The sequence below is a fragment of the Brienomyrus brachyistius genome, unplaced genomic scaffold (assembly GCF_023856365.1).
Source record: "Brienomyrus brachyistius isolate T26 unplaced genomic scaffold, BBRACH_0.4 scaffold90, whole genome shotgun sequence".
Taxonomy (NCBI): domain Eukaryota; kingdom Metazoa; phylum Chordata; class Actinopteri; order Osteoglossiformes; family Mormyridae; genus Brienomyrus; species Brienomyrus brachyistius.
The window spans coordinates 469,230-489,040 of NW_026042365.1; the positions used below are offsets into that span (position 1 = coordinate 469,230).

The following is a 19,811-nucleotide window of genomic DNA, read 5'->3' on the forward strand; positions in this document are numbered from 1 at the left end:
ATCACGAGTAGCCTACCACCCTATATTATGAGTCTCAGCTGAAACTAATTCACATCACGAGTAGCCTACCACCCTCTATTATGAGTCTCAGCTGAAACTAATTCATATCACGAGTAGCCTACCACCCTCTATTATGAGTCTCAGCTGAAACTAATTCATATCACGAGTAGCCTACCACCCTCTATTATGAGTCTCAGCTGAAACTAATTCATATCACGAGTAGCCTACCACCCTCTATTATGAGTCTCAGCTGAAACTAATTCATATCACGAGTAGCCTACCACCCTCTATTATGAGTCTCAGCTGAAACTAATTCATATCACGAGTAGCCTACCACCCTCTATTATGAGTCTCAGCTGAAACTAATTCATATCACGAGTAGCCTACCACCCTCTATTATGAGTCTCAGCTGAAACTAATTCATATCACGAGTAGCCTACCACCCTCTATTATGAGTCTCAGCTGAAACTAATTCATATCACGAGTAGCCTACCACCATATATTATGAGTCTCAGCTGAAACTAATTCATATCACGAGTAGCCTACCACCCTCTATTATGAGTCTCAGCTGAAACTAATTCATATTACGAGTAGCCTACCACCCTCTATTATGAGTCTCAGCTGAAACTAATTCCACACATATAATAGAAAAATGCAGGCACAGCTTGTTAATGAGTAAATATGCATTGTATTTTGTAAAAACAATGTATGTCGCAATGGATTTTTGTCCAGAAAGCTGTGTGGAAGTGTAAGCTTTTGCAATAAATAGCGTAGGGTCAGCATTTTTGCCATTTATTGAAAATGAATCACAGCATGGGGCAGCATGGTGGTGCAGTGGTTAGCATTGTTGCCTCACACTGCTGGGATCTGGGTTCGAGTGTCCGCCTGGGTTACATGTGTGTGGAGTTTGCATGTTCTCCCCATGTCGTCGTGGGGTTTCCTCCGGGTACTCCGGTTTCCCCCCACAGTCCGAAAACATGCTGAGGCTAATTGGACTTGCTAAATTGCCCGTAGGAATGCATGTGAGAGTGACTGGTGTGTGAGTGTGCCCTGCGATGGGCTGGCCCCCCATCCTGGGTTGTTCCCTGCCTCGTGCCCATTGCTTCCGGGATAGGCTCCGGACCCCCCGTGACCCAGTAGGATAAGCGGTTTGGAAAATGGATGGATGGATGGATAGTTTAATATGCTGTTGCAGTTAGATTTCACTTTTTCTAATCATGTAGATGGCAGAATTTTATGTGGTGGAATTTCCTGAGCGGGAAGAAGTAGCAGTAGTGAGCAAACACTGGATGAAGGGGGAGAAGAAGTGTCCGTGGCCAACATTTGTTTCGCCAGACAAAATAGGAAAAGCTGCAACCAATCAGGTAAAACCTGACATTTCCTGGCAGTGTTATGCAGGTGAAATTGCCTATTCAACAGGTAAGTTTGTGTGTCAGTGAATTAACCTTGACCATTTGTTAACACTAATTTGTTAGTATACAGCACCATTATACTGAGGCATATCACCCACTCAGCTCCAAAAAAGTTTTTATATTTCATTCACTGATTGTATTTGTTTTTCTCGGCATATTTTTTATGTAGAAAGTTATGAGAAAGCCAAGAAAAATGCCAAGGCGATAGAAGAGGACTCTTCATTTTCCAGTGATCCAGAATGACAGCTGCAAAGGGGAGATCGTTGTAGAAGGTACAGTCATTTTCCTGCACCATTTCATTGCAATGAATTAAGCGCAGATTTCAGGCTTAGAATTTCTGCATTATACAATCAAAATTTATACTCTCTGCAGTTTATCTAATTAGCATCTGTGTTTTCTGTGTATGTTGTCTAAAGATTGTAATTGTCTATTATGTCTGTGTGATATGTCCAAACTCATGTGACATTTTAGGTCATTTCATATCTCGTTGATACATATCAGGATATAGCACATTTTCTGTAGGTTCAAAGCATAGTTTATGTAAAATGATGACAAGGATAGCCTTATGTCTTGTTAACTTTTATTTGTCTAATGTATTATTCAAATGTATAAAATAGCTTAAATGTACTACCACTAACTGTGATTTGCAACACAATGTAATAAATGATAGAATATTTAATAAAACAGTTAGCATTTTTCTGTCATCACATAATATACACCTTCATTTTGGACAGCCCTATTTATGATTATATTATGCACTAGGGTGGCCCTTATAAATGGAAAAAAGGCTAAAGAATAACCAAGGACGTCGGACTGAATCGCAGACAGCAGACGAAGAAGGCTTCACAGAGACATTCTGTGATTTATTTGACATTGCTCACCAGATGCATTGTCATTAATTACTGCTGAAGAAGACAAAGCCTTTCTGCTTGCACAACGTGAACAAGGCCGAAAGGGTGTCATGGCAGGCGTGGATGCATCGTCGGTAAAGAAAAAAGCAGAACTGAACATTAACCGGATAAACGCTGTAAGTGGGAAGAAAAACAGAAAGCGGAACTAGATTTGTTGAACCAAAGTATTGCGCTCTCCTCAAGTCACTCTTAATCTTTTTGGCCAATTTCTGCATTATAGAATCAGAATGTATACTCTCTGCAGTTTAATCCATTAGCATCTGTGGTTTGTGTGAATGTTGTCTAAAGACTGTAATTGTCTATTATGGCTGTGTGGTATGTCCAAACTCATGTAACATTCCATTGGTAAATTCAATTCAATTTATTTTTATATAGCAGTTTTTACAACAAAGTTGCCCCAATGCGCTTTACAGGAGTGTGTTGTGAAACATCCTTAACAGAGATAACGACAGAACACAGAAACAGTGAAAATGGAAAAATGAAAGAGAAAGTCAGATGACAGTGGAGGGCAGGAACCAAAAACTCCCAAGTGGGGAGAAAAAAACCTCTGGGGGTCCAAGGTCAACTGGCAGCCCCACCCCCCTGGGCATGCTAACATTACTGGATAAAGGTAGAGAAGTAGCCGGATTGTTTGCTAAGAGCAAGGTGTAAACTGTGATCCGGTCCTAGTTAAAGTCCATCAGTGAGACAGTCCTCCACATAGGCCTGTGTCGGGTGGCAGGATGGAAGCTGCACCGACATCGTCATAGATCGCAGGTCACATCTGTGATGGCACCCTTCCGTAGACCCTGATGGCAGCTCAGAAGGTGCCCCCTCAGGCACCCTCCAGACGTGTGGGAAGGAAGGCAGAGAGTGCAGGTGTCAAAGAGTGCACTGATACATTAATGGACAAGCACGGTAGGTAGAAATGGCACGTACAGCAGCATCAGCAGCCATAATTACGGTGTTAAGTGTTAACTTGTGGGTAAGCTAAGCTGAAGTAATAGGTCTTCAGTCGAGATTTAAAGACAGACCGATTCAGCATCCCGAACATAGGCTGGTAAGCCATTCCACTGTATAGGGTCCCTGTAGCAGAATGCTTTACCACCAACAGTCGCTTTAGTTTTATTAAATAAAAATGCAGAACTGATCATTAACCGGATAAACGCTGTAAGTGGGAAGAAAAACAGAAAGCGGAACTAGATTTGTTGAACCAAAGTACTGCACTCTCCTCAAGTCACTCTGAATCTTCTGATTCAACATAAAGAGTGTTTGGACGTGCGGCTGTAGAAAACAAAATAAGCTGAAAGAGAGGAAGGAACTTACTGACTGCTGATGTTGTAGAATCACTTGGCTGCACCAAAACAAGTTTTCGCAGTGCAGTGCACACACTCTCCACTGCTGTTCATGCTTCTGGGCAGAAAGTCGACGACTTCAATATCAACCACTCTTCCATTTAACATGCATGCAAAAGCATCATTTTCTCAGAGCAAGTGAACTGAAGGCAAACAGTGGACCACCTTCCAATCACTGTGTCTGGGTCTGGAGTTGATCGACTTCTTCGTATTGCCAAACTGAGTGCTAGCACTGGTGAAGCAATGGCTAATGCAACGCTGGAAGAGGTTGAGTCATGGGGAATTAAGGATCGTATAAAAGCACTCAGTCTTGATACCACAGCGAGCAATACTGGGCGAAAAAAATAGTGCCTGTTTGTTGTTTGAAGGCAAGATTAATTCAGACCTGCTGTATTTGGCTTACCGTCATCACATTCACTAACTAATGCTAGACGACTTCCGAGCAGAAGTCACACGTTTCTCAGTTGCAGACTGCATAACCCTGTCATGACTACAGAGAACTACTTGAACTAGCCATTGTGTTTCTGGGTGCTGTGCCTCCCCGTGTTCATATTACCAAACCTGGTGCATTGCATTGAGCTCGCTTCATGGCCAAGCTGATATATGCATACAAAATATTCTTGTTTCGAACAAAAAGGCTTGGCAGATCTCTGCACATTTGGCCTTCAGGTCTACCTCCAATTGTGGTGCAATTGTGCCCATATTGTGTCACAGTAAAGAATTTCTTCCTCCTCCATACAAACCAGTACATTAAAAAGACAAAACCAGTTTACCTTCATTACATGTCTTACATTTTTGTTCATTATCCTGAAGCAAGCTAGAAACTTGGATTTGATTTTGTGCACTCTTGAAAGAAAATGTAAAAGAAGATAAAAATATAACCATGGGGGGGGGGAGGGCACAGTGATGCACTGATTAGCACTGTTACCTCACACTGTGTTGTTGGGGGGTTTTCTCCAGGTACAACAGTCCCCCCCAGCTAACTGCATTTATCAAATTGTCAATAGATGCACATGTGTGAGTGAATGCTGTGTGACTGAATGCTGTGTGAGTGACTGCTGTGTGACTGAATGCTGTGTGAGTGAATGCTGTGTGACTGAATGCTGTGTAAGTGACTGCAGTGTGACTGAATGCTGTGTGACTGAATGCTGTGTGAGTGACTGCTGTGTGAGTGACTGCTGTGTGACTGAATGCTGTGTGAGTGACTGCTGTGTGACTGAATGCTGTGTGACTGAATGCTGTGTGAGTGACTGCTGTGTGACTGAATGCTGTGTGAGTGACTGCTGTGTGACTGAATGCTGTGTGACTGAATGCTGTGTGACTGAATGCTGTGTGAGTGACTGCTGTGTGACTGAATGCTGTGTGACTGAATGCTGTGTGAGTGACTGCTGTGTGACTGAATGCTGTGTGAGTGACTACTGTGTGACTGAATGCTGTGTGACTGAATGCTGTGTGAGTGACTGCTGTGTGACTGAATGCTGTGTGAGTGACTGCTGTGTGAGTGACTGCTGTGTGACTGAATGCTGTGTGACTGAATGCTGTGTGACTGAATGCTGTGTGACTGAATGCTGTGTGAGTGAAACACACCTATACTTGCACATACAAGAATGGCTGCATACGAGGTTGAGTGATCAGTATCTTTATTATTATTACTTTTTAGAGTAACTGATAGGAATTAAAATATTTGTGTATATGTGTATGATCACATGTGTGTATGTTGCATATATATAATAACTATTTGTAACGTTATTACGATTATTATTGTTGTTGATATTATTGTTGTTATAACTTTTTATTGTTGTCATCATTATCCTGCTGTTACTGTTTTGTCGTTTGATGTCCTTTTAATGAATGTTATGTGTGTTATGCTAATTTGTTCTCTGCATTCCCCTACACTTCGTTTTCTCCATCCCACCTTTATTATCCATCCATTGTCCAATCCACTCATCCTACTGGGTCGCGGGGGGTCCGGAGCCTATCCCGGAAGCAATGGGCACGAGGCAGGGAACAACCCTGGATGGGGGGCCATCACAGGGCACACTCACACACCAGTCACACACATATTTATCTACTTATTTATTTTTTGTATAATCACGGTAGTAGGGCAGGTGAGTTCGGAGTGGCTACACTAGAATTGAATATCTTTACACTGTAACTTTAATTTAAATTTAATTTAATTAAAAAAATAAAGTTGTCTTCCGAAGAGGGGGGGATGGTGGTGGGCAGAAAAAAAAATCATTGTATTTAAATCAACACAGTCATTATGAATTTCTCTGATAATTACTGATTGAAATTACAATTGAATTTGCATAACCATTGATTTTTCTACCATAGGCTCTCAATGGTAGAGTGGTAAAAACTGGTCAGCAGCTTTTGGGGGAGGTGGGCCTGAGGAGGGGGCACTGAGGAAGTACGTTCTTTATTGTGCCTTCCCCACCTGGTGAGAGATGCTTGTGAACCCCTAGGAACTTGAAGCTCTCCACCCTCTCTACCTCTTCTCCGTCGATGTAGAGGGCAGAGTGCTTAGCTGGCTTGGCTCTCCTGAAGTCCACTGTGTGTGTTAAGTTCCAGGTTATTACTGTCACCATTGCCTCAGCTGCTGAATGGAGGAGAGGACTGAGGACACACCCCTACGTCGTGCCTGTGTTCAGGAGGAGAGAAATGTGGTCTCCTATCCTGATGTTCTGGGGTCTGTTGCTGAGGAAGTCCATTATCCAGTGAGCTTCTGAGGCCCAGCTTGCTCAGTATTAAAGGCGGAGCTGAAGTCCAGACCCAGCACCCTCACATAGGTGTTGCTGTTGTCCAGATGTTTCAGGGCTGTGTGGAGAGCTGTTATTATGGCTTCCTCTGTTGACCCGTTTGCCCTGTACGCAAACTGAGGTGTGTTGGTGTCAGCTGCAGTAGCGGCCTTAATGTAGGGCGTGGTGCGTCTTTCCAAGCAGGAGATCTTGTTGACTTTTTTCTGCTATGTGGTCTTATAGTATGTTAAACGTGAGTCAGAGGAAAAACTCTTTGAGATTGAGGCAAGTCTCCAGAGTGGTATATATTTTAATGGTTTGGGAGTGTATTTGATTGCCAGTCCTGCCCTTGGGTAATTAACATATGTACAAAGGTGTCAGGACAGTTGATACCCTTTTCTGTGCAGCTCCTGGTACCGCCCACTCCCCTGTAGACCAATGGTGCTGGATGTATATTTGCACAGCATGACACAGGACAGTTTTTGACTTCACAGATTTTTTTTTAATCTATCACAATTGTGATAAATAAGGCGAGAGAACAAAAAACGACAGAAATCGATTCTTATGCATTAGGAACTAATATCAGGGCCATACCATCCTCGATTTTGCTCAGGCTTGTAAATAATATGCCTTGGTTTCTAAAAATTAAGCTTAATTAAAATCTGAATATAAAATGAACAAACTTGATTTGATTTATTGTTCTATCCTAAGTTGAGGCACAAAGGCAACGAGGCCAACACCCATTATATCTGCTTTAAGGGGAATGCGGTCCTTCAACCACTAAGGTAGCTCTCAGCCCCGATAAATAATTATGTTATGCAGTCTAACACAGTCTAGCTTCATAATCAGTGTTTGGTGACTGGTGCCACACGTTTCACTCTCTTTTATACCACAGGTGGTTCTTAGGAGGGCTTGACTGGTTCTTTCTTATCCTAACTGAAAAAAATCTATTTAGTCATGCTTAAATAAACACATTTAAAATGAACGTTTTCAATGTCCTTGCTCTTATTTAACCTCAACACACAAGCAAATTTGCTTATATAAAAACAATTCTTTGATCATAAGAAACTAAGCTGACATAAAATTTACATAAAAAAGAAAAGCCCCTGTTGGTCTGAGTCTTTCTCATTATGGTGGGTTAGTAAAACACAGCAGCTGAATGTTCAAATGAGTTTAAGTGAGACATTAAAATGGGGCAGATATGGGCCACCCATGTTGTACCTGTGTACCACCCATATGGGCTTGTAATCTGGGAAGAGGTGGAGACACATTGACTTAACACTCTAGGTTGTAAATTCAACATTATGAGAGTTAATAAAGACTAACACTGTACTCAGCCCTCACACTGTACAGTGTGAAAGATAACACTGATTGGTGTGGACACATATAAACATGATGCAGTATTAATTTAACACTGACACATTTGTTGTGCTCATTTTAATTAAATCATGGGCACATTTTCTTAATTTGATCCCACTTTGTTTCTTCAGAATGTCCCTATAATTTTTGTCAGTATGTCATGAGTGGGGCTCCATACTGAAATTAGGTTTGGTCGCATAGACTTTGTTCAGTGAAATGTGCAAAAGATCACAATAATTTCAACAACGGTGAACCTCAGCATGCACTGTATCTGTTTCTCTCTCCCTTTCTCCTCCTTCCCCTTTTCTCTGGATGTGCAATAATTCTTTTCTGTATAACCCATAGCCAAGTACTATACTTGGTCTTTGTGCAACATACATACTACTGTATGTACACATATCTATATACCTTTTAGCCAGTAGTATTTAGCCAGTAGTTGGACACATAAAAAGTACAATAACATTGGTAACATACATTAGATTCAATGACAAAAATACTAGGAGTAGGAATAAAATTGTCATACCTGATATTTGCAAAGACACCTGCATCATGCCTGGTACCACTTTGTATCAGATGCTGAATAGAGCCCTTTAATTGGCACTGGGCAAATAATTTGCTAAACTTGGGATAATTTTACTCATAAATAGATACATTCACCCAAAATAAGTGCATGCAAAAATGTCTTAATTTGAGTACATCCTACAGATTTTTTTTTCAGTGTGGTATTATGAAGTGGATAACAGTAGATGAACTGTAAAATTCTCAGTGCCAAGAACACCAACGGCAGACGCCGACCCGCCCCCACCAGGCGACGGGCCCGGGCAGGCCAGCCCCCCCACATGCGAGTAACCACCCGCCCAGGAGCTGGAGCAGCGGCCCCAGCCGACAAAGCCCCCGCCCCAAACCCACACACTCAGCGCAGCAGAGCAGGTGAAACCCAGCGAACCCGACACCCCCCCAGCGCACCGCTCACCCAGGGGGGTGGCAGAACCCTCCACCCCCCACACCGTCCCCCACAGGCCAGGCCAGCGGGCACTCAGAGACACCAACCACGTAGCCTCAGTTGTAACCTCAGTTTTTGGGTTTCTGTAATGTTTTTAAACTTATTCCTGGTGGTTTGGATTTCTATAAATATTTTGAAATTAAGGAGTCCAGTGATTTGAACCAAGTCAGCGGAGGTTGACTCGGAACCATTGAGAACATGTAGTAAATTTTTGGCAAGATCATCACTTTGATTATTGCCTCACTTCCCATAAGTGACGTGGGCAGATTACTTAAAACCTGATGGTGGGGTTGAATTCTAGGAAATATTTTAAAATAAATTAAGCTAAAGTCTACCCACTTTAACAGAACCATCCTATAAAATTTACTCAAATTAATTCAAGTGAGTTTGCAATCCTGAAAACATATGTTTAGAAATAGTTTCACATCAGTTAATTTGTATAAAAAATAAGATTACTTTATACAGTTGTTAAAAAGCGGAACCTCTGATGAACATGAAATCACCAATAAACTACATCTACTCATTTAATGTTTTATTAAATACATAATGCGCTTGAACACTACAGCTGTACGATTTCAGGACAGAGCAGCCACTCTTAGGCTTTTTGGCTGAGAGTGTTAGATTTCACTGCTGACAAACGATTTTACAATCTTATCTTCTATAATAGGACATAAACATAAAATTTGATGGTTATATAACATTCCATTATGAAGTTATGTAGCATATTTCACACAGTGGTGCAGTGGGTAGCACTGTCACCTCACACCTCTGGGGCCTGGGTCTCTGCCTGGGTCTCTGCCTGTGTTCCAAGTATGTGAAGTTTGCATGTTCCCTCTTGGTTGAGGTGGGGGTTTCCTCTGGATACTCTTGCTTCCTCCCACAGACCAAAAACATGCTGAGATTTATTGAAGTTACCAAATTGCCCATAGATGTGCATGTGTGAGTGACTGGTGTGTGAGTGTATGGTGTGTGAGTGACTGGTGTGTGAGTGACTGGTGTGTGAGTGACTGGTGTGTGAGTGTATGGTGTGTGAGTGAATGGTGTGTGAGTGAATAGTGTGTGAGTGAATGGCGTGTGAGTGAATGGCGTGTGACTGCGCCCTGCAGTGGGTCGGTGCCCCATCCTGAGTGGTCTTTGCCTTGCCCATAGTGGCTGGGACAGGCTCTGCACCCAGGATTATACCTAAAACTTCGATCCTGCTGGGATCCCAAACACAATCTTCCTCCAAGCCGCTAGGAACCATTCCGCAGTTGGGGGGCACCCAGGCTGTGTCATATCCACTCTCATGCCAGGTTTTTTGGAGGGGGTGTCCCTGCCGGTCGATCTTCTTTACTTTTCCTACTCGAACCCTCAGCTTGAGTACAGCTTTCCGCTCATAGAAGGGTACATTTCTTGGGTAAGCTTTGGCCTTCTCAAAGCTCCGACTGACATAGACTCCAGGTCCAAGCATGCCATCGCTGGACTGCTGAAATCCGTTCTGTTCAATATCTACTGCAGCTCTTAATGTGGTACCATGGTACATGATGTATGTCCTACTACCTCTCCGTGTGTCGTCATGCTCCAGATGGTATTCAAAAGACGTGCAGAAGTCGTCTACAAATTCTAAAAAATCAGCCAAGCTTGCCATACTTTTCTCTGCAAACCAGTAAACTTGCTTTAATAAACAGATGTTTTCTGTACAAGCAAGAACAATTTGGTGTCAGTTTTATTACTGGACAGAAAACTAAATTTGACTATAGTCCATGTTAATACAGATATTAAGTTTAACTTTAATGATGTTTTATTCTAAAAATGTTCATTTTATGTTATATTCTAAACTGAATGAGAGAGAATTAGACCATGGAGTATCAGACTTACCTCTTGTACTGAAAATCCACTTCAGAGTAAAATCACTTCAGACCAGTGACTCAAGTTTTTGCTGTAGTTTCAGTTTCACCTAAACTGAAAGACAGACACGTTATATAGACGGCTTTGCCACACCTTTTTCCGTCACAGAAAGAATTGTACATTATGAGAATCACTAAAATCAGGTCTTATTGGGTGTGGAGTTTCCCTTCCCATGGTTACAGGGATGGGCAGGAACATGAAGGTCACACAAAAACATGAAATTCCCAGTGAGAGGAAGGACAGACATGTAACTTAGTCATTTCAGGTGAGGAAAATGCGCCACATGAGAGAGGATGGAATCAAGGCTGTTTTACTGGGGTCTCAATGATCACAAAAAGTATTTATCAACAGCTCTGTCATCATGGCCTTTCAGAGGATCATAACTATGGTTTGATCCAGACCCTCTGCCCTATTTATGTGAGGCAACAGTGCAACAATGTCACCTTCAAAGTCACAATGCAACCTACAAAGAACAGATTTTTGACAATCACTAAAATGACAAAATAACTCATAATCTTTAATATATCCATCCATCCATTTTCCAAACCGCTTATCCTATTGGGTCGCGGTCTTTAATATAGAATGGATATAATATACACATTTCTTGGTCCCTGTATGGGGAAAGTTAAACCTTCTCATTGTTTCAGTTACATCTGTTGACTATAATCTTACCTTGCAAAACAAATATCTTTATATCCTCCGGAATCTTATTCGTGTTTCTTGCTGAAATGGCGATTCTGGCTTTAAGTCTATTTCACTTTCATTTACAGACAGGAAATGATCAGGTTCCTCCCAAATGCGGAAGCGGTCTGTGGCCCGGTGTAGGATATTTGGGTACATTATCCATTATCCATCTCCTGCCCCCAAATAATCCGGTCACAGCTCCAGGGCCGTGCAGAGACCTTTAGAGGGGCAGGTGCTCAGATTTAAAGAGGGGCGCATGGATGAAGATCTCAGAACATCAGCTACAGCGTAACCTGCTGAACCACAGCAACCGACATTCAAATAGAAGATAAATCCTATAACAAACCACATCATACTTTATCATTACACCTTAGCAGAGTTTTATCAAAGTCTCATTGTAATTATTATGTGAGCCCTTATTCTCAGAGTTGCAGATTACTGTCAGGCGGTTATAGGACATGGTCAGCTGGTGCACCTGGACATTACTGTTTATCAGTGTCTGCTAGGGCTGTCGGCAGACAGGAATTTATACCAGAGAGCCCTGCTGTACACAGAGCAGTCCCAGATAAGTTAGGGAAGGCTGTCAATGCCTAAGGCTGTTAACTTATGAATCTGTACTGCGTATACTACTTAATGAAACAAATGCGAAACAAAATAATATGTTTTAATTATTACTTATATTTTAAACGTATTACTACTAAGTATATAGTGCTGCTGAATAACTACTCAGCCAAAACAGCAACTCAAGCAATGTAACTGTGTGTTAACAAATGATGTTCAATAGATGCAAAACTGAGCAGACAGACGTACTGATTTGGAAAATGTCCTGGAAAATGTCTGTTGTGGTTCATTGAAACATCTTTCTCAATCAGGTCTCTGCTGACTGAACCCCACTGTTTTCCAGCTGTTACGTCTCTTGTCTTCCTGCTCCTTTAAAAGGGGCGGCAGCTGAAACAAACATGACATCAGCACTGGGAGAATATGCCAGTCCTGCTGTGTCTCTCATAGCAGTGCTTTCGAAATTACCACCCTCCTTCATTCACTGGAAATGGCAGCTCTGCTTGGCAGTGTCCAATATTATTGCACGTTTGGATGAAGCCTAATCATGCTATTATAGGTTAGCTAGATTAGGGACTAGCTTCTGTCTGGCTTTATTCTCAGTATCCTGAGGTTCCATTCCCTGTACACTTTCTGTGGGCTGTGGCTCAGCGTCTGCCTTTCTTACTACAGGCTCTGTCTCCTCACTCACTGCTCCCTGCACACTTTCTGTGGGCTGTGGCTCAGCGTCTGCCTTTCTTACTACAGGCTCTGTCTCCTCACTCACTGCTCCCTGCACACTTTCTGTGGGCTGTGGCTCAGCGTCTGCCTTTCTTACTACAGGCTCTGTCTCCTCACTCATTGCTCCCTGCACACTTTCTGTGGGCTGTGGCTCAGCGTCTGCCTTTCTTACTACAGGCTCTGTCTCCTCACTCATTGCTCCCTGCACACTTTCTGTGGGCTGTGGCTCAGCGTCTGCCTTTCTTACTACAGGCTCTCTCTCCTCACTCACTGCTCCCTGCACACTTTCTGTGGGCTGTGGTTCAGCGTCTGCCTTTCTTACTACAGGCTCTGTCTCCTCACTCATTGCTCCCTGCACACTTTCTGTGGGCTGTGGCTCAGCGTCTGCCTTTCTTACCACAGGCTCTGTCTCCTCACTCACTGCTCCCTGCACACTTTCTGTGGGCTGTGGCTCAGCGTCTGCCTTTCTTACCACAGGCTCTGTCTCCTCACTCACTGCTCCCTGCACACTTTCTGTGGGCTGTGGCTCAGCGTCTGCCTTTCTTACTACAGGCTCTGTCTCCTCACTCACTGCTCCCTGCACACTTTCTGTGGGCTGTGGCTAAGCGTCTGCCTTTCTTACTACAGGCTCTGTCTCCTCACTCACTGCTCCCTGCACACTTTCTGTGGGCTGTGGCTAAGCGTCTGCCTTTCTTACTACAGGCTCTGTCTCCTCACTCACTGCTCCATGCACACTTTCTGTGGGCTGTGGCTCAGCATCTGCCTTTCTTACTACAGGCTCTGTCTCCTCACTCACTGCTCCCTGCACACTTTCTGTGGGCTGTGGCTCAGCGTCTGCCTTTCTTACTACAGGCTCTGTCTCCTCACTCACTGCTCCCTGCACACTTTCTGTGGGCTGTGGCTCAGCCTCTGCCTTTTTTACTACAGGTTCTGTCTCCTCACTCACTGCTCCCTGCACACTTTCTGTGGGCTGTAGCTCAGCGTCTGCCTTTTTTACTACAGGCTCTGTCTCCTCACTCACTGCTCCCTGCACACTTTCTGTGGGCTGTGGCTCAGCGTCTGCCTTTCTTACTACAGGCTCTGTCTCCTCACTCTCTGCTCCCTGCACACTTTCTGTGGGCTGTGGTTCAGCGTCTGCCTTTCTTACCACAGGCTCTGTCTCCTCACTCACTGCTCCCTGCACACTTTCTGTGGGCTGTGGCTCAGCGTCTGCCTTTCTTACTACAGGCTCTGTCTCCTCACTCACTGCTCCCTGCACACTTTCTGTGGGCTGTGGCTCAGCGTCTGCCTTTCTTACTACAGGCTCTGTCTCCTCACTCACTGCTCCCTGCACACTTTCTGTGGGCTGTGGCTAAGCGTCTGCCTTTCTTACTACAGGCTCTGTCTCCTCACTCACTGCTCCCTGCACACTTTCTGTGGGCTGTGGCTCAGCGTCTGCCTTTCTTACTACAGGCTCTGTCTCCTCACTCACTGCTCCCTGCACACTTTCTGTGGGCTGTGGCTCAGCCTCTGCCTTTTTTACTACAGGTTCTGTCTCCTCACTCACTGCTCCCTGCACACTTTCTGTGGGCTGTAGCTCAGCGTCTGCCTTTTTTACTACAGGCTCTGTCTCCTCACTCACTGCTCCCTGCACACTTTCTGTGGGCTGTGGCTCAGCGTCTGCCTTTCTTACTACAGGCTCTGTCTCCTCACTCTCTGCTCCCTGCACACTTTCTGTGGGCTGTGGTTCAGCGTCTGCCTTTCTTACTACAGGCTCTGTCTCCTCACTCACTGCTCCCTGCACACTTTCTGTGGGCTGTGGCTCAGCGTCTGCCTTTCTTACTACAGGCTCTATCTCCTCACTCACTGCTCCCTGCACACTTTCTGTGGGCTGTGGCTCAGCGTCTGCCTTTCTTACTACAGGCTCTATCTCCTCACTCACTGCTCCCTGCACACTTTCTGTGGGCTGTGGCTCAGCGTCTGCCTTTCTTACTACAGGCTCTGTCTCCTCACTCACTGCTCCATGCACACTTTCTGTGGGCTGTGGCTCAGCGTCTGCCTTTCTTACTACTGGCTTTGTCTCCTCACTCACTGCTCCCTGCACACTTTCTGTGGGCTGTGGCTCAGCGTCTGCCTTTCTTACTACAGGCTCTGTCTCCTCACTCACTTCTCCATGCACACTTTCTGTGGGCTGTGGCTCAGCGTCTGCCTTTCTTACTACTGGCTCTGTCTCCTCACTCACTGCTCCCTGCACACTTTCTGTGGGCTGTGGCTCAGCGTCTGCCTTTCTTACTACAGGCTCTGTCTCCTCACTCACTGCTCCCTGCACACTTTCTGTGGGCTGTGACTCAGCGTCTGCCTTTCTTACTACAGGCTCTATCTCCTCACTCACTGCTCCCTGCACACTTTCTGTAGGCTGTGGCTCAGCATCTGCATTTCTTACTACAGGCTCTGTCTCCTCACTGACTGCTCCCTGCACACTTTCTGTAGGCTGTGGCTCAGCGTCTGCCTTTCTTACTACAGGCTCTGTCTCCTCACTCACTGCTCCCTGCACACTTTCTGTGGGCTGTGGCTCAGCGTCTGCCTTTCTTACTACAGGCTCTGTCTCCTCACTCACTGCTCCCTGCACACTTTCTGTGGGCTGTGGCTCAGCGTCTGCCTTTCTTACTACAGGCTCTGTCTCCTCACTCACTGCTCCCTGCACACTTTCTGTGGGCTGTGGCTCAGCGTCTGCCTTTCTTACTACAGGCTCTGTCTCCTCACTTACTGCTCCCTGCACACTTTCTGTGGGCTGTGGCTCAGCGTCTGCCTTTCTTACTACAGGCTCTGTCTCCTCACTCACTGCTCCCTGCACACTTTCTGTGGGCTGTGGCTCAGCGTCTGCCTTTCTTACTACAGGCTCTATCTCCTCACTCACTGCTCCCTGCACACTTTCTGTGGGCTGTGGCTCAGCGTCTGCCTTTCTTACTACAGGCTCTGTCTCCTCACTCACTGCTCCATGCACACTTTCTGTGGGCTGTGGCTCAGCGTCTGCCTTTCTTACTACTGGCTTTGTCTCCTCACTCACTGCTCCCTGCACACTTTCTGTGGGCTGTGGCTCAGCGTCTGCCTTTCTTACTACAGGCTCTGTCTCCTCACTCACTGCTCCATGCACACTTTCTGTGGGCTGTGGCTCAGCGTCTGCCTTTCTTACTACAGGCTCTTTCTCCTCACTCACTGCTCCCTGCACACTTTCTCTGGGCTGTGACTCAGCGTCTGCCTTTCTTACTACAGGCTCTATCTCCTCACTCACTGCTCCCTGCACACTTTCTGTAGGCTGTGGCTCAGCGTCTGCATTTCTTACTACAGGCTCTGTCTCCTCACTCACTGCTCCCTGCACACTTTCTGTAGGCTGTGGCTCAGCGTCTGCCTTTCTTACTACAGGCTCTGTCTCCTCACTCACTGCTCCCTGCACACTTTCTGTGGGCTGTGGCTCAGCGTCTGCCTTTCTTACTACAGGCTCTGTCTCCTCACTCACTGCTCCCTGCACACTTTCTGTGGGCTGTGGCTCAGCGTCTGCCTTTCTTACTACAGGCTCTGTCTCCTCACTCACTGCTCCCTGCACACTTTCTGTGGGCTGTGGCTCAGCGTCTGCCTTTCTTACTACTGGCTCTGTCTCCTCACTCACTGCTCCCTGCACACTTTCTGTGGGCTGTGGCTCAGCGTCTGCCTTTCTTACTACAGGCTCTGTCTCCTCACTCTCTGCTCCCTGCACACTTTCTGTGGGCTGTGGCTCAGCGTCTGCCTTTCTTACTACAGGCTCTGTCTCCTCACTCACTGCTCCCTGCACACTTTCTGTGGGCTGTGGCTCAGCGTCTGCCTTTCTTACTACAGGCTCTGTCTCCTCACTCACTGCTCCCTGCACACTTTCGGTGGGCTGTGGCTCAGCGTCTGCCATTCTTACTACAGGCTCTGTCTCCTCACTCACTGCTCCCTGCACACTTTCTGTGGGCTGTGGCTCAGCGTCTGCCTTTCTTACTACAGGCTCTGTCTCCTCACTCACTGCTCCCTGCACACTTTCTGTGGGCTGTGGCTCAGCGTCTGCCTTTCTTACTACAGACTCTGTCTCCTCACTCACTGCTCCCTGCACACTTTCTGTGAGCTGTGGCTCAGCGTCTGCCTTTCTTACTACAGGCTCTGTCTCCTCACTCACTGCTCCCTGCACACTTTCTGTGAGCTGTGGCTCAGCGTCTGCCTTTCTTACTACAGGCTCTGTCTCCTCACTCACTGTTCCCTGGAGGGGGCATGTTTCTTTATTCTGATTGATCAGATGTGGTTTTGATAGACAGATCCACGTGGTTGTGTTCCGTTATGCTGATATGACAGATATGTTGACAGATAGGACCATGTGGGTGTACAGATGTAGCCACTTGAATTTTCCCCAGTTTCCATGATGGGGCCTTGGCTGGTCCTTGGCTGGTCCTTGACTGGCCCCTGCTGGGTTCTGGGTTTGGGATCTTGACTATAATGAGATCCCCCACGATGATGTAATGAACAAATGGGCCGGCATGATCGGCCCCTTGCCTCTTTGTGTGTAAAGTACTTGCAATGATTTATCCATCCACCAGGGGGAGCAGTGATTATGAAAGCTGAAAGTGACTTACCTGAAATCATGAAATCAGGTAAGATACCTGAAATCAGGTATTGTAACTCTACTGCAAAAAATGAAATTCTAAGCAAGTATAATTTTCTTATATTTAGAGAAAAATCCAGTTTCGTTAATAAACTGACTACACTGCAATAAATGGCCTTTGAAATTTAAGAAATTGTTTCTGTTGTGAGGCAAAGATGGCCTAAATCTATCAAAATGTGTTTTCAGTCATTTTATTGATGAAATTAGGATTTTGTATTTTACTTCACCTTTTGGAGATGAGACCCACGATGTGTGCAATACAATAATTACAGGCCTAACCAAAGTAAGAAGATTGATATTGTCAAGCAATGAGGGACAGTGTGGTATATGACAATTAAATAGATTTGAAGCCCATTGAGCTTGTTTGGCACATGATGAAATACTTCATCCACAAGGAGGCCAAGCCAGATACAAAGCAGCAGCGTGTCCAAGCAAGAGTTATGTTGGGAGAGGAGAGTGACCCAAGATGTGTGTAACAGACTAATTACAGGCCTAAACAAAGTAATAAGATTGATTGTGGAGAATAAAGGTAGACAGAGTGGAAAATGAAAAATAAAAAAACATATGGTTCTGTACTGTGCTTGAATAAAACAGACACATTCCTTAGTGTGTTCTGTCTGGCTAACAGTCTGAAAGGCTGCTGATGGCTGCATATTCAGGGGGTGGAGTTGGGGGCAGTCACAATTACGTGTGAATGTGTCATTAACTTCTCTGCTTGGCCACAATGAAAAGAGATATGTTTGCAGGGGATCAAGGTGAGGTTTCTTTCTTAACCTAAGAACACTGAACCAATGGTCAAGCAGGGTGGTGGTAGTATCATGCTGTTTTGTTGACAGCACTTTACATCACTACATTGCACAAAGAGGATGTAATGATGAAGTAGCACTGGATAGATAGATTGGGAATTTTTTGTCATAGTACCAGACTCAAAAAGAGGAACATAAAAGAAACAGCATGATAAGTATTTACTGTAACCCTTTGGAGTCTGAGGCCTCTCACCCACTTTCAAAGTAATCTGACGTGCCTTAACATTTTACAGTTTTTCTGAATTGCTAAAACACATTTTCTAAAATCTCCTCTCTTTTAATCAAACCACTAAGGATAAACCTTAAAAGTCAAGCTAAACTCACAAAACCTTAAACTCGTCTTGCAAAATCAATCAATCTTCTTAAAACTGTATTATCTTTGCTGAAAAGCAAACACGGCTTTCAGATCATGCATCAAGCCGGTCAGTTGCAGGTTTTTTTTAGTTGTTGACGCACAATTACTTGTACTTGAGACACAATGACAACAACATGTAACTGCTGCTCCAACCCCCTGAACCAATTCTGCTAAACTACAAGCACAATTCCTGCTTTACACTCAAATGGCAGTTTTAAAACACACTTTTTTCAAAACACTACACACAATTCTCTGCATTTGGCACAATTTTCATGAAGAGAATCTCTTGTTTTCACAAGGAAGTCATTCAAAATTGTAAAGTCAGTTGCTCTACTTTGCATACTAACCCATCACATGGGTAAACACCTGTCACACATAATTGCAATTTAGAAATCAGAGCTTTATAAAAGGGCAACAGGTGAGCTCTTCTGTGTAGGAGCAATGGATGCCAACGTTGGAAGCCAGAGGAGTGAGAGTAAGCGGAGGAGGACAGGGAGGACGAGGAAGGCCAAGGAGCATAATCTCTGATGAGCTCAAAGCCACTTTGGTTGACCATGTGGTCTAACAATGAGGGAGGCTGGGCAAAGAGTACAGCCAAATTTGAGCAGGTACACTGTAGCATCCATCATCCGAACCTTCCCGAAATGAGAATAGGTAAGATATCTCACTGTACTCAATGAGTACATTACTGTAGTACAGTATTGCCTGTGGACTGTGAAAATACTGTGAAGTATGTTTCAAGTACTGCGATTGGCTGGCCCCCCATCCTGGGTTGTTCCCTGCCTCGTGCCCATTGATTCCGGGATAGGCTCCAGACCCCCCGTGACCCAGTAGGATAAGTGGTTTGGAAAATGGATGGATGGATGGATGGATGGATGTTTCAAGTATTTGGGAAATGTATTCCTACTTTGTAATCCTACACAGTAGGCCTATTTGCAGTATTTTACAGTATACTATTTGTATTGCAGAACTGAAAGGTTACCAACATGAGGTGGTTTGGGAACGTCTTCTGTCTCCTGAACAGGAGGAAATCATAAATATGGCTCTAGAAAATAAGGCCATAACATTACAGCAAATACAAAGAAAAAATAATAGAAAACAACAACATATTTCAAAATATTGACAGGGTAAGCTCATCAACACTGGGCCGTCTCTTACACAGAAATCATCTGAGGATGAAGCAGCTCTACAGGGTGTCATTTGAACGCAATTCAGAAGGAGTCAAAGAATTGCGATATAACTAAGTAAGTCCCATGCAATCCCACAATCGATGCATACTCTCAACACTGTATAAATTACAGTATACATATTTCAGTACTGTACAGTAATCATACCCTGATTGTGCTTCACAATAGTGACCACTCCAAGTCTGCATTACGTATCATGTGTGTTT

The 19,811-nt window shown here is 44.6% G+C and overlaps 2 long non-coding RNA genes across 3 annotated transcripts; one reads left to right on the forward strand and one right to left on the reverse strand.

Moving 5' to 3' along the window:
* The first annotated feature begins 898 nt into the window (after positions 1 to 898).
* On the forward strand, positions 899 to 5,523 carry LOC125727178 (uncharacterized). 2 transcript variants are annotated; one of them, XR_007388589.1, is made up of 3 exons: positions 899 to 1,419; positions 1,582 to 1,684; positions 2,175 to 5,523. It is a non-coding gene; the product is annotated as an uncharacterized LOC125727178 (long non-coding RNA). The 2 variants fall into 2 exon arrangements; XR_007388590.1 differs by having other exon boundaries at positions 899 to 1,364.
* A 3,753-nt stretch (positions 5,524 to 9,276) lies between these two features.
* Positions 9,277 to 11,446, reverse strand: LOC125727177 (uncharacterized). Its single transcript, XR_007388588.1, has 3 exons — positions 11,317 to 11,446; positions 10,615 to 10,698; positions 9,277 to 10,431 (listed from the first exon to the last, which is right to left on the reverse strand). It is a non-coding gene; the product is annotated as an uncharacterized LOC125727177 (long non-coding RNA).
* Between the last annotated feature and the right edge of the window lie 8,365 nt (positions 11,447 to 19,811).